Raw genomic sequence first — 16846 nt, forward strand, 5'->3', positions numbered from 1 at the left:
TTTACTTATTAACTTTATACTCAAAATTTTAATTCTATCCCGTAAAAAGGGACCCAAAGGTAAAGAATTCTAGGTTCCACAAACCCTGAACCCAAATACGCTTTTTAGTGGTTTATCCAGTATTAATAAATACTCTGTGTTTGCTTAAATGCAAATGTCTTTAGTTCTCCATTTTGGAGGAAGATTTACTAGACTTTGAATTCTAGCTAATGAATTATTTTAATCCTTTAATGATATTTCTCTTCCCTCTGGTTTCCATTCTTTCTGTTAAAGTCAGTTGACACACTGAATGTTACATCTTTTTTAGATAAACTATCTTTTTTCCTGGCTCTTTTACAGATTTTTACTTTTTCATTAGTTTTAGTGGGTTTGCTATGCTATATGTCCTACTTATTGTTCATAGTGTCTTGAATCCGTGGTTTGGTGTCTTTCATCTTCTGTAGAAAATTCAAAACAATTCTTTGTTACTGCTCCTGTTCTTACCCTCTTTCCTCTCCTTCTGGAACCCCAGAGTGTAAACCTTTAGTAGAAATCTTTATGTATCCCTATTTGTCTTATGCTGTTTTTTGTATTTTCCCTTTTTGCCTCTGCATGCTTCATTCTGGATATTTCCTTTTGAAAAGTCTTCCAGTTCATTATTGTATTGTATATTTTTAACTTATTCATTAAATTCCTACATTATTATATTTTTTTTAGTTACAGAAGTTCTATAATTTATTACTTCTTGTTTTCAGTCCTCTTTCAAAATTTTCACTCATTTCCTTAAACATATTGGACAGAGTAATTTTAAAGTCTATATCTGACTTTTTTCACTATTTGTATGATTCTGTGTATCACCTAGCTACAGTATGTTGTTCCTCCTGGGATTTGGCCACATTTTTTTCTTCTTGCACGTTTAGGTATTTTCTGTTGAATGTCAGCCATTTTATTTAAAAGTGACAATTTGAGATCTAGAGTTATGTTGTTTTTTTCCCCCACAGAGGATTTAATTTTTTCCCTGGCACAATGCCAGGGATGCTAGCAAATCAAGAGAGCTTTAATTATTTAAAGAAAGGGAGGATTCAGGCAAGGTTTAATGCCGAAGAGGACAGGTCTATTTCCAATTCAGTCTTAACCTTCAAGATACAAATTTTCAGAATTCCAACCTACAGAGCTGACCAAGGTATCACCATCTTGGAAAGCCCTGAAGCCCATTTTTTTTATGCAAACCCCATGAACCTGTCAAAAATTGATTAAATGAAAGAGAGAAAGAGAGAGAGAGAGAAATTCATAAAGAAAAGAAAAAAAGAACACCGTGATTCCAGAACTATAAGGTTAGCTATGCGAAAAATCCCTAAGAATCCACAAGAAAGCTACTCAGAATTACTGAGTTTAACAAAATCACAGGATAAAAGTTCAGGACACAAAAATCAATCACATATACCAGCAATGTATAATTGGAAACTTAAAAAAAAACTTATAGTTGCAAAAAAATTAAATACCAATACTATAAATAAAAAAAAACACGTATAAGAGCTCTTATTAAAATCTTTAAAATTCTAAATAAAATAAAAGACCGTCTAAACAAAGAGACATATCATAATCCTGGATTAGAAGATTCAACATGATAAAGATGTTAATTCTCTCCAAATTGATCTATTACTGGAATTCAAACTAAAATCTTAGAATATTTTTTAGAATAATATTTTGTAGATATGAACTAATTCTAAAATTTATATGAAATAAAGAAACTAGAATAGCTAAAATAATTTCAAAAAAACCCAGCAAATGAATCTAACACTTACCAAAAACAGAGTGCTATTGTGAAGGAATAGCACACAAATCAAGCGAACAGAAGAAAGTCCAGAAATATTTCTACACAAAGGTGGCAATCTGATTTTGGACAAAGGTGTAAAAAATTTAATAGATAAATTAGGGTCTTTTCAAGAAATGGTATTAGAGCAATTACACATTAATATGCAGGAAAAAATGTGACCTATGACCTAAACTTCTCACTTATACAAAAAATAATTCAAAGTAGATCACAGATCTAAATGTAAACATAAAATCATAAAACTTTTAGAATACAACGAAGGAAACATACTCATGACCTCGAGAGTTTGGTGAAGAGCCCATAGACATACTAAAATAAGGACTCATAAAGGAAAAAAAATTAAATTAGTCTTCATTAAAATTAAAAATTTTATTCTGTGATAGTAACTGTTAAGAGAATGAAAAATCACAGAAGGAGAGGAAACATATGAAATCATACATAAGACAAAAGGACTTATATCTAAAATTTATGATGAACGCTCCCCACCTTATTCTTGGGTAGAGGGAATTAAGGAGAAAGAACAACACTATCTGTGCTCCCTCTTCATGGAAGACAACATCTGGAGTTGAGAAGTATTTGCTGCTTACATTCACTAGGTTTTCCTTCTCTTAACTATTGAGCTTAATCATTAAGCCAGTGGTCAACTAGAGCTGAGGTCCTCCCGCTCAGGGCAGAGCCCCGCTCCCATCTTCATCAAACCACTCTCGTAAGGCCAGCCACTGCTCTTTTGTGTTTTATTCTGGGACAACTTGTGGACAGCTTAGATTTGACTCCAGTATATTCTGGAAATTGTCAGAAAGCATTAATTAAATCAATTCCACTGTGTACTCAAGGCTGATAATAAGTCTTTCTCTTCTCTATGTTGGTTCTCAAGTTATTTCCAGCAACATTATCCAAAACAGCATATCATAAATCCTGCGACAAAATTAAATGACAACATGAAGATACTTGAATAATAAAATGCCAACACAGAGATGTACCAAGATTCAATATAAACTGCTTCCTATTAACAAATTCCCAGAGAGAAGAGATCAGAGATTAAATTTACTTGCAAGTTTAAATCCAGAACATTTAAGTCCAAAAAAGTTAAACTTCAAAATCAAATTTTCTTGCTCTTGAGAGTTAAAAGCTCAAAGTCCTAGGGGCCTCCTCTCAGCTTTTCGTTCTGTTCAGTCTCAGTCAGAGGCGTTCTTAATGCCTAGCGGAAACTGTGTGCTGCTCTGCATATTCCAGGCAAGGTTACGCGCCTAAGAAGAGCACTTCATTTTTCAGACCAGACAGAGACTCAGGGTTCTCTGAATAAAAAAAGGGTGGGGGAAGAAGGATGTTGGCCATCTATGAACATAATTCAAGAAAAATCTTGCTGGTATTTTCAGATACTATGTCATTCCTGGTATTTTAAAGCACTTGTACTCACTGCCCGCAAGTCCCAAAATTTGTTCTGAAAAACAAATGCTTCCTTATGAGTACCATGCCCATCAAAGCCACAGCATGCAACTTTTTTTTTTTTTTAACAAATGCTTCCTTAAAAAAAGAAAAGAAAAATAAGAAGGAATTCTTAGAAAACAAAATTGGAAAACTCTATCTTTATCCCTCTTTTGGAGCCTCCTATTGTGTATTACCATGTTAAAGATTCTAGAGTAAAGAAATGTCTTTATCTGAGAAAACAAAATTTGCATCAAAAGCTAATAATGTCACTGTGCATTTACCGTTATCTATGGGAGAGGAAGGAATCTATCTGCGCACACTGCCTCCTCTCCAAAAGAGTAGCGCTTAAGATATACTTGCCTTCCCAAAGTTTAGAAATTTGCAAAGGTGGCCCAAGGTCTGCACTTTTGGCAAAACATATACACCATTACTGTAACACAGAATGGAAAATGCCAACTCACACTCTTCGTGGAGCGGCAGGGTTACAGAAACCTGCTGCTTAGGTGCATTAGGATACTTTGACAAAGAGGGTATCGGGTCAATGGGAGACACAATTAGGTTTCCAGGTACAAAAGCATGTAGGCCGAGAAAATCCCTTTTTAAATAAACCCTAAATTTCTTCCCTTTCTTTTTAGCAAAACTTTCCTAAACTTCTTTGCAATCTACCTTCTCTAAGATGAAGCTCCTATAGGACAAGTTGGTTTGCTCTAGATTAATACTGACTTTGTTTGCGTGAATCTCGTTCTCATCTTGGTATTGGTAACACAGGGAAGAGGCCTGTAGTGAAAGCAATCAGGAACGAGGCCTGCACAGTTCAATCCTAGCAATTCCCGTGTCCCTTTGACCAAACCACCCAGGGTCCAAAAAGCACACATTCTACAATCGGCAGCTCACCTTCCTGAGCCGCTCTGCTCTTTTACGTGTGATCTTGAATCTATGCATATCCTTTTGGATTTGCTAGCTTATTACATCCAATTTCACCCGATGAAATTCTCTATATGTGTATATCAGAATATTACCAAATAAAAGGAAATGAGCTTAAAGAAGTCAGTCTTTTTAGTCGAGAGAACCCAAACTTTTTAGTAAAAATTATCACTGATTTTCAATGATATATATAAGTTGTGTCATATATACAAATTAAATATATGACATATATGTTAAAAACTATATGATATATATGTTATATGTATGTGTATGTATTATTTAGGATTTTTCTAATATATCAGTGATTTTTTTTTTTTTTACAAAATCAGCTATAATAGGTTAATGAAATCCATATTATCTGGTGGTAAACATTTTGACCTATTTTTATTAGTCCTATAACAACAACAATGTATATTTCTAATGTATTTTTTAAATTCCAGTTATCCTAATAATAAAACCTGTCTTGGTTTCATATATTTCCTTACAAAGATCTCTTATGTATATAAGTTCTTTCAAGCCTTAAAGCAACTCTATGAGCTAGTGTGTTATTGTTCCCATTTTATAAATGGTAAACTGAGATTTAGAAGTAAATTTTCTGTACTGCACATGGGGCTCAATCCCAGGACCCTGGGATAATGACCTGGGCCAAAGGCAGATGCTTGGCCTACTGAGCCACCCAGGCATACCCTCCAGATATTTAATATATGACAAATCTTGGATTTAAAAACAAGTCTGATGACTCTTAATTCTTTGCTTTTCCTGTAAGATTCACTAAGACTAAGAATTTTAGGGAATCATCACTATCAACACATTATTCAGCTAATTCCTTAATAATGCCATATAACAAATTACTCTAATAATACCATATAACATCACTTTTAAACTTCAATATTCTTGACATTTTGTGCCAGGTAATTCTTTGTTGTGGGGTCTATTCTCTTCATGGTAAGAAGTTGAACAGCATCCAAGGTTTCTATCACTAGAAGCCCTGTGGTACACAGAATAATAGCTGTCTAAACATTCCCATATTTAATTCCACAACCTATAAACATGTTACCTTCGATGCAAAGGCCTTTGCAGATATGACAAAGGTGATGGCATATTATTCTGAGGATTGTATTTCATTATGTAAGATTTATCTTAACACACTGAAGAAGGAGATCCTCCTGTTGGCCTTGAAAAGTAAATAGTCCTATTTTGAACTGTCTAGAGAGTGAGTCACGTGAGAAGGAACTGCCTGTGACCTTTACGGCCTGAGATCATTCTTCGGATGACAGCCAGTAATAAGCCAAATGAAACTAGAAGTAGATTTGTCCCTAGCTGAACCTCCAGATGAAAACACAGACTCTATACTTGGCAAACTGTTAAGACAGCAGAGAACCAAGATAAGCAATGCCCACGATCTTGACCCATGGAAACCGTGGGATAATAAATGTGTGTTGTTTCAAGTCAATAAGTTTCTGGCAAGCTGTTATGCAACACTGAAAATTAATGCACCGTGACAGTGAATAAGACATGCCTTAAGGCAATGAATGGGGTAGTTCTGGCAGGGAAAGCAAATCAGGGCCCAGAGTTAGTGTCTGTCCTCATGAGGACACCGTGCGTCTCTTCCACGATGGACGTGGGCCCATGTAACCAGCTGAGTCCCGTGGAGTAACGTGCTATCAGAGGACGTGTGCTATCAGAGTGTCGGTCTGCTGTTGACAGGTTGGGGCACTCAGCAGTGGCTGTAGTCTAGTCAGCCTTGGTGAGTGGAAATCTGCGTCACCGAGTGTGAAGATAACCTCTAACTCCAATACAATGGCTACTTCGTGAGTCGACTGGACAAGATGGTGGGGGGTGGTGAAGGAAGAGGCCTGATATCCTTAGGAGAGTCCACAGGAAGTCCTTGTAAGTCACACTGATACACCTGTTCCCCTGGTCTTTCCCACCTGTCTCTTTGCTCACCATGTGCCTTCCATCTTGAAACCCTCCCCAGCTTTCTTTCTTGTCAGAAAATCTACACTTGTTTCAGGGTCCATGCCAAATTTGACTTCATCTTTAGAATTATTTTTATTTAGATTTTATTTATTTTTTTCTCAAGGGACACACACAGAGAGGCAGAGACACAGGCAGAGGGAGAAGCAGGCTCCATGCGGGGAGCCCCATGTGGGACTCGATTCCGGGACTCTGGGGTCATGCCCTGAGCCGAAGGCAGTCGCTCCACCGCTGGGCCACCCAGGTGTCCATTCATCTTTAGAATTCATCCTGACAGTTTTCTCTCCTTGGAAGTCTCCTAGCATATTGTACCTACATCAGTGTAAACCTTAACCCCTATCAGTGCGGAAGCCCCCTGACATGTTGACTATGTCTCCAGCATTCTCCATGGTGCCTAGCACAGCATGCTTTTCTTAATATGTGATCGAAAATTCATTTTGAGTATTAAGACTTAACTTCAAGAATTAATTCACATCTTTGCAGTAAACTGACATTCATCTCCAGTGTGTAAATCACAACAATGCTAAATATTTGTATTCCTGTGAAAAGTAAACACTGAAGAGGAAAGACTTCCTTTTTTCCCTTTCTTGTCTTTGAAACAATTTTTCTCCTTTTTATGTGAGAGCCAAGAACACATATTTAGTTTCCTGCCTCTATTTAATGCCTAAGGCATTCTAATAGAATCACAATAGTCCTAGAAGGAACTTTAAAGGGTAAAGTAAGGCACTCTCTTATTCCTAAATAAAACTGCAATTAACTCTGCCTAGAAAAAGGAATATATATATATATATATATTCTCTTAAGAATGTGCTCTGGAGAACTGGATTAGAAAGGGAAGTCAGAGTAGGAAGACTCAATCTTTCAACCCTGATTAACTCCCTTCTGTTCCCACAGTTCCTGTCTTTGCAGCGATCCTCCCTGGGATGCCTTCTGGCATTCTCGACGAGAATATGCTCAAGAAGATAAATGTTATTTTTTTCTGATAATTCTGGTTGTTATTTTCTGCCACAATTTAGAGGGAATGGAATTCTCTTTGTATTCTTTAAAATAGTTCCCAGGCCCACGTCTCCTTCATCAGCATCAACCACTAAACAGCAGCAATTTTTCATTTGGGGTAAAGTCACTTCATAGAACAGCCATTGAGGTAAAACCAAATATTAGAATGTGAGGACCCTAGGGCTTTAAGAGGTCTTCTAATTTATTCGTCTGACTTCAGGTATGAACACACAATCCATCACAAGGGAGACTCTCTTCGGTTTCAAAATTTTAGGGGAAAAAAAAATTCCAATCTCCCTTGTCAGTCGATTTCCAACTTCATACAACGGGCTATGCTGTTTCCTGGTGTGACGGTGGTTGACATGGTTTAGTTGGGCTTAATGAAGTGGGATTTGTTTTGTTCCTTGACAATCTCCTATTAGAATAATAATTACAGGATAATTATAGATAGGATAACCTAATTATCTTGGAGCATTTGTTTCCTAACTCAGTTTCTTGATGCTCAGAAATCATGCTTGTCCACTCTTTATTTGGTGGACGTCTCTGATTCATCTCTATGTTTTTCCTCAACCCCCTGTGGACACCACCAGGAGGAACAGTGTAGAGGACTCTAGTAACTCAATGCACTTTCCTCCTTGCCAGTAATTCCAACTTTGCCCTTCTCTTCCATGTATGCAGCCTCCTAGTGTTGGAGTCAAGTTTCAAACTAGATTCAAATGCTATGATCACAAGTGAATTAGCTGTTCTCCTCTATGGTCCTGATGCCCTTTATGCTTGCTCCTCCTAGATGACATAGGTTTTTTAGGTACACGTCTGTTTCTTATATGTATTAAAATACAAACAGTCAAGAACAGGAACCAGGAGATTGCCTGTCTAGGATCAATGCTCAATATAAGTGAAAATGCAAAGGATGCATAGAAGAAAGGAAATTAATTTAGAACTGGAGCTGTTCACAAAAAAAGATCCAGGTTGACCATACTTTACAAACGAGGAAAGTCAGACAATAAGAAGTTAGCTGAACCAAAGCCATATGCCTATTCCTCAGAGGTTGGTTTGGGCAGTTATAAATCCAGGGGCACCCCATATCCATTCCCCCATGAACTTGGTAAGAGCACTCTGACCTTAGACCCTTAGCCATCTGTTTAAACTCTTAGGGGAAAAGGAGCTTCTCCTGTCTGGGAGCCTTGAGCCTGGGAAGATTCAGGGCAGGAGCTGCTGGTGCCCAGAATACACCATTTGGAGCCTGAGAATAAAGCCAACATGGAGAAGACAAAAGCTTGAAAGGTGAAGAGAGACTGGCTGCATGATGCTTCTATATCCCAGTCAAGACAATCATGTAATCATGTAGAATGAATACGTGTCTTTTTTTTTTTTTTTTTTTTTTTACTCAAGTGCGACCTGGGCTTTCTGACTCCAAGGAAATCGTGCACTGCTTGAACTGATAACATCAGGTCGTCTAACTCTCAACCTGTGTTCTTCTCACTCCCTAGGTATTGCCTGCCCCTCCCCAGTGCTGTTTTCCTTTTCCTTTATCAATCGAAGAACAAATCAAAGAACAAATCTTCTCCGGCAATTGTACCCTGAATAGGAAGCTTGTAGCTTTTAAGGACGACCTTGGTTATCTTTGCATGGCGCTGCATCTGATGGGTAGAAGGATTACCTCACCATCCCTGCGTAGCTAGCTCCCAATTTATCCATCCCCAAAACATGCCTGCTATTTAAAAAATAAAAGTACAAAGCTCCAATATTCCCAGAGCCTTCAGTCTTCATTCCAAATGTGCTCCAGTTTCTGTTTATTCAGAGTTGAAAAGCAGAGCCCTGGGGAGCCCTGGGTTCTGGTGCATACATATGTATGACCTTATCAATGCAGAGGCAGGAATTCTGTGCATCCAGAAAGCCCTGAGTCAGAGGTGGTTCCTAGACTATTGCTGGAATTGATTTCCTCAGGCTGTTAGGATGACTTCTGTGACCCTACTATTGTAGCAGAGAGGCTCTTATTTGCTCCGTAACTGATCCGGTAGCTTTGTGGGAGCAGCTCTCGCGTCTTCCCTGGCTAGGTTGGTAGCAGCTAACCTAAATCAGAGGGAAATCCCACATGCAGAAATCAGCGCTGTGCTCCGGTCTGTAGCTAATATTTCAAAAATAAAATACAATTTTAAGGCTGCTCAAGTTTTTCTGCCAGGCCTGGGAGAAACTTGCACCCACACAAGAGGAGAGATGTAGGAACCAGTGGATGTGATGTCCGTTCATGATTCAAAAATACTCTGTGCTTTAAGACGCAAGAATATTCATTCCAACACTGTACTGGTGAATGTATCACAAGGGCCTAAACCCCCATCAGGCGGGGCTGGTTAAGGGGATGATGACACACACCTCAGTGGGCTCCTAAGGAGGGATTGGAATGAAGGTTGGTCTCTCTGGCCTGATAGGAAATCATCTCCAAGACATCTTTTACAGGGAAAAGAGCATAGGGGCAGGAGACTGTGCACAATGAAAGTATTCGTGTTAAAGAAGGGAGAAGGAGCCCTGTACATGCGCGTGCTCATGCACAGTGTGCAGGGAACATCCCTGGAAGGTTTCCTGAGAAAAGAGCATCAGAGGTGGCCTCAAGGGAGGGAACAGGAGCCCTGGGAGAAACAGGGACTTTACAACTTATTTCCTTTTGTGCTACTGGAATCTGTGTCGCCTGGTCTTCACCTTGCCTGTTAAAATAAAAATGAACAACAATATTCCAAGGTCTGACTTTGATTTAGGGTCTAACAATAAAAACATTAAGAATTTATATTCCTCTCTTCCTTTGAGGCAAAAGCAGGTGTTTGCCATCTTTTGGTACTTGCTTTTGAACAAATAGGCTCTAGTATTTTTAGGCTTTCTCCCTGGAGTCTGGAGCTCACTGTATTAAAGTAGCCGGGGACATAGAGAGGAGCTGGGGACCAAGTTCTGCGTCCTAAATGTTCTTCAGTCACGCGGAAAGCAGCTTTTCCCCCAGGACGGCGGGTTAGAGCAGTAGGGATACGCACTGAGGTAATTTCTTCTTCTTTCCTGCTAGATTAAAGAAAAGGTTTAATCTTTCTCTCTGAGAAGGTTCTGTTGTTCTTTTCCTCAAAGTGAACACACATCTGAAAGCAGCTCGAGTGTGTTTCTGCTGGAAGGAGCAAGAAGCTATTAAGAGCAGCACTCGAGGCTGCTGTGAAAGTCCATTACCCCAGAAACAGATTAAGGCAAGTTTGCAAAAATGTGTTCCCCCAGCATTCTCATTCTTACCTGAAAGAATGTGGCTCCTTTAGCAGGAGACAGATGTTCTTATCTTATTTCACTGAAAAACTAAAGTGAGATAAATAAAGACAAAAAGTCTACCTCCTGAGAGTTTGCTTTGCTGCTTTAATTTTGCATCATGTATTTTAGATGGGGTTGTTTTTGTTTTTGTTTTCTCCTCCCGCCTCCACCCCTGCCGCTTCCCCTGGGGTCCTTAATGGGCACCTGCCTGGGATCGTGGCTCTAAAATAAATACCTAGTTCGAGTCTATCCCTGGACACGGTGGGGCCGGATCAGCGAAGGGAAGGACCAAACCTCAGCCTTTGTCACCTGTGAAGCAATTTGCATCAACCCCAGGTACTCATCCCACCGCTGTTGCCCAGGAACCACAGAATATTACTAGGGTCAGCTGCAGACTTGCTCTAAGGGCAACGAGACTGTCCAAGTAGAAACCCATCGTGCTGCAGCTCTGCTTCCTCTAGCCTTGCCTTCCACCCTCTACTACCGGCTGCAGCGCTCCAAGGGGCAAAGATACAGTTCAACCGTGCCCTGGCTAAAGTTGGCAAGGGGACCAAATGCAACCCGAGTTGGGCCGTTCCCAGGAGATACACAGTCCTCGGGAAGTTCACATCTAACGGCCGCGTCGGAGAGTCCTTCCATTTAACACGTGGGCAAGAAAGTCATGAATCTGTCGGGCTCGAGAAGAAGGCCACGGGACGATGTCCCCTCGGAGGCGGTGTCGGGCCCGGAGCCACTTCAGGGGTCGGCTGCAAGGACGGCTGTCCTGTTGCTCGCAGCCAATCTTCAGCTCTTGGGTGGAGGAGGCAGGAAGATGCCCCTGACTCTGGATCAGGGCTTCTCGGATCCAGCTCCATGTCCACCCCACGTGCCCGACACCTTCCCCCAGACGCTCCGGTGTGGTGATGCTGACGTGGCCAGGCCCGGGCGACCAACCTGGACACGAACCCGCACACGGGCCAGCTCCTGCCCTGCACAGCGCCTGCCCGCGCCTGCACCCGCACCCTCTCCCGCAGCGTGTGGGGTCCTGAGCCGGTGCTCGTCTCCCCTGGATGGGGACACACTGAGGACCCCCAGAGCCTGGCCTGGGGCCAGGAGCGCCCCCAGCTTCCCTGCACCCCGTGGCCCCCCGCAGGTGCCCTGGGCAGGGGAGAAGCACTGGGCAGCCAGGCCGCCAAGGACAGCAGCCTCGCGGGCTGCAGAAGGAAGATGAACCACAGGGACTCACCCCAAATTCCCAGCACGTGGCCAGGGAAGCAAACAACTGTGGGACGGAGTTGGTGGGACCAGGAGGGGAACGTGTGTCTCCTCTTGGGGTTCACCCAAGTGCAGGCGGCTGCTGCCCGAGGGCGGCCCTGGGAAGGCTGCCCCACCCCACCTGCCGGGCCGCGCCAATGCCGAGGCCACCTCGGTGAGCTCCAGGAGCCTGCCGGCCACTCTGGGACTGCGTGTGCATATGTGCATGTGCGTGCGTGCATGTGCGTGCGTGTGCATGCGCGTGTGTGCATGTGCATGTGCTTGTGTGCATGTGCGCATGTGTGTCCGTGTGCATCGTTGTGCTGCCAAGGGGATGCTCAAGCAAGCAGCAGCCTGTGTACACTTAGCAAAGGTAAAACCACGACAACAAGGTCTCCCCGGAAAGGGCTGGCATCATTACGCAGCCAGTGTGTTTCTTACCTGGAGGCAAATGCGTTCTCCCCAAGTCCTGTCAGCTCTAACGATCATTCGTGATGCAGGAGCGCGCAGGCAAGAGGTCCCCCTCTCTCATCCCATCTAATTTCTCTAACCCTCCAGCACAGCTAGACATGAAGCCGAGTCCCATAAAACACAAACAAGCTCCAAGTCCATGTCAGAGCCTGCCGGCGAGAATGATTTACAAACTGCCAGCAAAACGTTGGCGTAAACAAGATAATGCACATTAATTCTCGGCGAGTCAATTAGCATTCGGTTACTCTACTCTGACCAGGGCCCGACCTTGACGCTGGAGGATCTGAGCAGAAGGCAACCTGTAGCTTGAAGGGACATGCTGCCTTTGCCTCTCTCATTGGCCGGTCCCCAGGGTTCAAAGCCTCAAGAAGCACTCTTTCCTCCTAAAGATGCACAAAGGGACAGTAGCTGTCTCAACACAACTCTTGTATTTCACGACTGATGCCTTTCTGCCTTGGAGGCCACACACACTTTGATGACTCTCACCTTTGATCTGAATTTCTAAGGGATCGGAGTCTTGTGCTGCATTCCAGAGGCGTCTTTCACCTCAAGTCGTCTGAGGGTTTAAAAGGTCCTAAAATGAAGGACTGCACACATTTCTGGGGATATGCCTTCAACTGCTAAGTCAAAGGAGACGATTCTCTTGCAATTGCCATCCGTATTGGCGTTACCTCTGCTTTCTGGGGGTATTTTTCCTTGGATTTTGGGAGGGGATTAACCACATTCTCTCACAATGCTTTGTTACGTCGGGATGATGAACTAGAGCCTCTAAAAGGATGTGTGACCCATTAGAGTCTACTGGAGCGGACCCTCCCAAAGTTGAACGTGCACATGAATCTCCTGGGACCTCTTATTTCATTTTGAATATTTTTCTATTGGTGTTCAATTTGCCAACATATAGCATATCACCCAGTGCTCATCCCATCAAGGGCCCCCCTCAGTGCCCATCACCCAGTCACCCCCACCCCCGCCCTCCTCCCCTTCCACTACCCCTTGTTCGTTTCCCAGAGTTAGGAGTCTCTCATGTTGTGTCATTCTCACTGATATTGCCCACTCACTTTCTCTCCTTTCCCCTTTATTCCCTTTCACTATTTTTTATTTTCCTCGAATGAGTGAGACCATATAATGTCTGTCCTTTGCCTACTGACTCACTTCACTCAGCATCATACCCTCCCAGTTCTATCCACGTTGAAGCAAATGGTGGGTATTTGTCTTTTCTAATGGCTGAGGAATATCCCACTGTACACATAGACCATAGCTTCTCTATCCATCGTCTGTCAATGGACACCGAGGCTCCTTCCACAGTTTGGCTATCGTGGACATTGCTGCCATAAACATCAGGGTGCAGGTGTTCCGGCGTTTCACTGCATCTGTATCTTTGGGGTAAATCCCCAGCAGTGCAATTGCTGGGTCATAGGGCAGGTCTATTTTTAACCCTTTGAGGAACCTCCACACAGTTTTCCAGAGTGGCTGCACCAGATCACCTTCCCACCAACAGTGCAGGAGGGTTCCCCTTTCTCCGCATCCTCTCCAACATCTGTTGTTTCCTGCCTTGTTAATTTTCCCCATTCTCACTGGTGTGAGGTAGGATCTCACTGTGGTTTTGATTTGTATTTCCCTGATGGCAAGTGATACGGAGCATTTTCTCATGTGCTTGTTGGCCACGTGTATGTCTTCCTCCGTGAGATTTCTGTTCATGTCTTCTGGCCACTTCATGATTGGATTGTTTGTTTCTTTGGTGTTGAGTTTAATAAGTTCTTCATAGATCTTGGAAACTAGCCCTTTATCTGATACGTCATTTGCAAATATCTTCTCCCATTCTGTAGGTTGTCTTTTAGTTTTATTGACTGTTTCCTTTGCTGTGCAGAAGCTTTTTATCTTAAGTCCCAATAGTTCATTTTTGCTTTTGTTTCCCTTGCCTTCATAGATGCATCTTGCAAGAAGTTGCTGTGGCCAAGTTCAAAAAGGGTGTTGCCTGTGTTCTGCTCTAGAATTTTGATGGATTCTTGTCTCACATTTAGATCTTTCATCCATTTTGAGTTTATCTTTGTGTCTGGGGTAGGAGAATGGTCCAGTTTCATTCTTCTGCACGTAGCTGTCCAATTTTCCCAGCACCATTTATTGGAGACTATCCTTTTTCCAGTGGATAGTCTTTCTTGCCTTGTCGAATCTTAGTTGACCACGGAGTCGAGGGCCCATTTCTGGATTCTCTATTCTGTTCCATTGATCTCTGTGTCTGTTTTGTGCCAGGACCACACTGTCTTGATGATCACAGCTTTGCAGTACAGCTTGAAATCCGGCATTGTGATGCCTCTGGCTCTGGTTTTCTTTTTCAATATTCCCCTGGCTACTCGGGGTCTTTTCTGATTCCACACAAATCTTAAGATGATCTGTTCCAACTCTCTGAAGAAAGTCCATGGTATTTTGATAGGGATTGCATTGAACATGTACATTGCCCTGGATAGCATAGACATTTTCACAATATTAATTCTTCCAGTCCATGATAATGGAATATTTTTCCATCTCTTTGTGTCTTCCTCAATTTCTTTCTGGAGTGTTCTGTAGTTTTTAGGGTACCCTGGGACCTTTTAAAGGGAGATTCTGACTTGGCAGGTCTAGAGTGGAGGCTGGAGTGCTTCATATCTTATGAGCTTCCAGCTGACACTGATGCTGCTGGTCCAAGGGCCACCCTACTTGGTACTCCCTGAGGTACTTGTCTGAGGAGCTTCCATAGAACAAGTAGTTCTCTAAAAATAGGTCCTTTTGCAATTTCAAGACTTTGCTATTTGCTAATAGTTGGTATTTGCTAAATACTATTGCATATGAAGGGTCTCAAGCTTGTGTAATTCAGACACCCTAGGTGTACGGGCTTAAAGGAACTCCTCCAACTCTTTCACAGATCCAGGGGACCCCCGTTTGAGATAAGTGTTCCATTCTTTGTTGGTTGGTTTGCTTTACTGTTTGTTTTGCAACATTCATACTTGTCCACCCCAGGTTAATCAGATGGAGGCAAACCCGATTCTACGAGTAGTACTGGTGACCCTCGCTTCTGTGAGATGACCAAGTGATCAAGAAAACACTGGTGAAAACAGCAGATATAATAATATTCCTTCCCTCAGAGGCTGTGGGATCCATTGGCTGGATCCCAGGTGAAGACAAAAGTAGATTCTCTACTAGACTCAGACAAAGCAGTTGGCTGCTGGGAATAAATCTGATTGGGAACCATAATAGTGTTCTTCATGGAGCCCTTCTCTAGTGCACTCAACAGACACTCTCCAGGCAACAGTTTGCTTCTTGCCTAGCCTATCCTTCCCCAACACACACACACATACACACACACACACACACACACACACTATAGGCAATTTCACTGGGATCATTTTGAAGGTGCTGTGGTCTCATCTGTCCATACCATCTATTCCCCATCCTTTCTCAGGGTTGCAAGCCAACAATAATATAACAATAAATAATAACAACAACAATAATCACCACAGTTTACATCCTCATTACAAACCTTTAAGATAGGTGTCATTATTATTCTTTTTATAGACAATGACTCTAAGGCACAGAGAGGATAAACAATTTCCCTAAGGTCACACATTTAATAAATGGGGATAGAAACACAGAGAGTCTGGCACCAGGGTCCATGACTTTAAACACTACATGATACCCATCCATACTCTTTTAATCACTTTACCAAAAAGAGAAAGAGAGACAGGGAAAAACCTTATTATCCTCTTTATCTTTTACAGTGGATGGCTCATTAAAACCAGAGCCAAAATAATTAGTGACCAAATAAATTAGTTTCCTTTCCAAGAGAGTGTTTTCAAACACTCCCCTGAGGTGAGGGAAAATATTTGCATCTGTCCCTGTTGGTGGGGTGTGTGCAGTGAAGTGCATTCCCCAGAATGGGTTGGGTCCTTCTAGGGAAGCAGAAAATAAGAAGGAAAACAAAGCAGTTGTTTCCATAGTAAAAATATGTGGACTCTTCTTACTCCCTTAGATTTGCATAAGTTCTATTCCCTCTTTGGGGATTCAGGTCATAGTGCCTTTGTGAAACTGCCTGCATTACACCAACCCCATTCCTTCCTCAGTTTATTTTTTTAAAACCTGGCCACTACTATTAGAATATCTCTGCATGCCACGAGTATATGCATCATATGTTTTTCTTTGTTTCTCATATATTATTATGGTCTCTTCCCCTTGATTCTAAGCATTTTGGTTGAAATACTCATTCCTAAAAATGATATATACCAATTTTGGCTCTTTATACATATTAAATAATGGATATGTTCATGCTTCATTAGGCAAATATTATCATTTTCCTTTCCTAACTTGGGGTAACTTAGCTACGTGTGATTTGCGTAGGTGGTTAGTGCATCAATTTATCTGTGCCTGCGTAGGCTAGGTCACAGTGGGGCTTAATAACCATCTCATAACAATGCACCATGGTCACAAGGATACTGGGCAAAGTATGTAGCAAGACCAGAGCAAATTCAGTAACATAGTACTGAGAAAACAAACTCAGAATTCAACCTCCATGGATAGACTTGTGGAAGTGTCATCTTTGGTATGAAGGGCAACATTTAAAGTTTTGATTTAGGCACTGAGGAAATCTACCCCATTAAATTGGTGAGGCCCAGGTGGAAAAATTCAGAGAAAAGTTCTGCTAAATCCCATGTTTATAATTCACTCATAGATCCCTGAATTACATGAAAAGACAAAATT

At 41.9% G+C, this 16846-nt stretch overlaps 1 long non-coding RNA gene across 1 annotated transcript; it reads left to right on the forward strand.

The window, feature by feature from the left end:
* Window positions 1-5691: 5691 nt before the first annotated feature.
* LOC140609763 (uncharacterized) lies at window positions 5692-8874 on the forward strand. The gene is made up of 3 exons (XR_012011497.1): window positions 5692-6055; window positions 8293-8422; window positions 8629-8874. It is a non-coding gene; the product is annotated as an uncharacterized lncRNA (long non-coding RNA).
* The last annotated feature ends 7972 nt before the right edge of the window (window positions 8875-16846 follow it).

This window comes from Canis lupus, chromosome 2 (assembly GCF_048164855.1).
Source record: "Canis lupus baileyi chromosome 2, mCanLup2.hap1, whole genome shotgun sequence".
Taxonomy (NCBI): domain Eukaryota; kingdom Metazoa; phylum Chordata; class Mammalia; order Carnivora; family Canidae; genus Canis; species Canis lupus.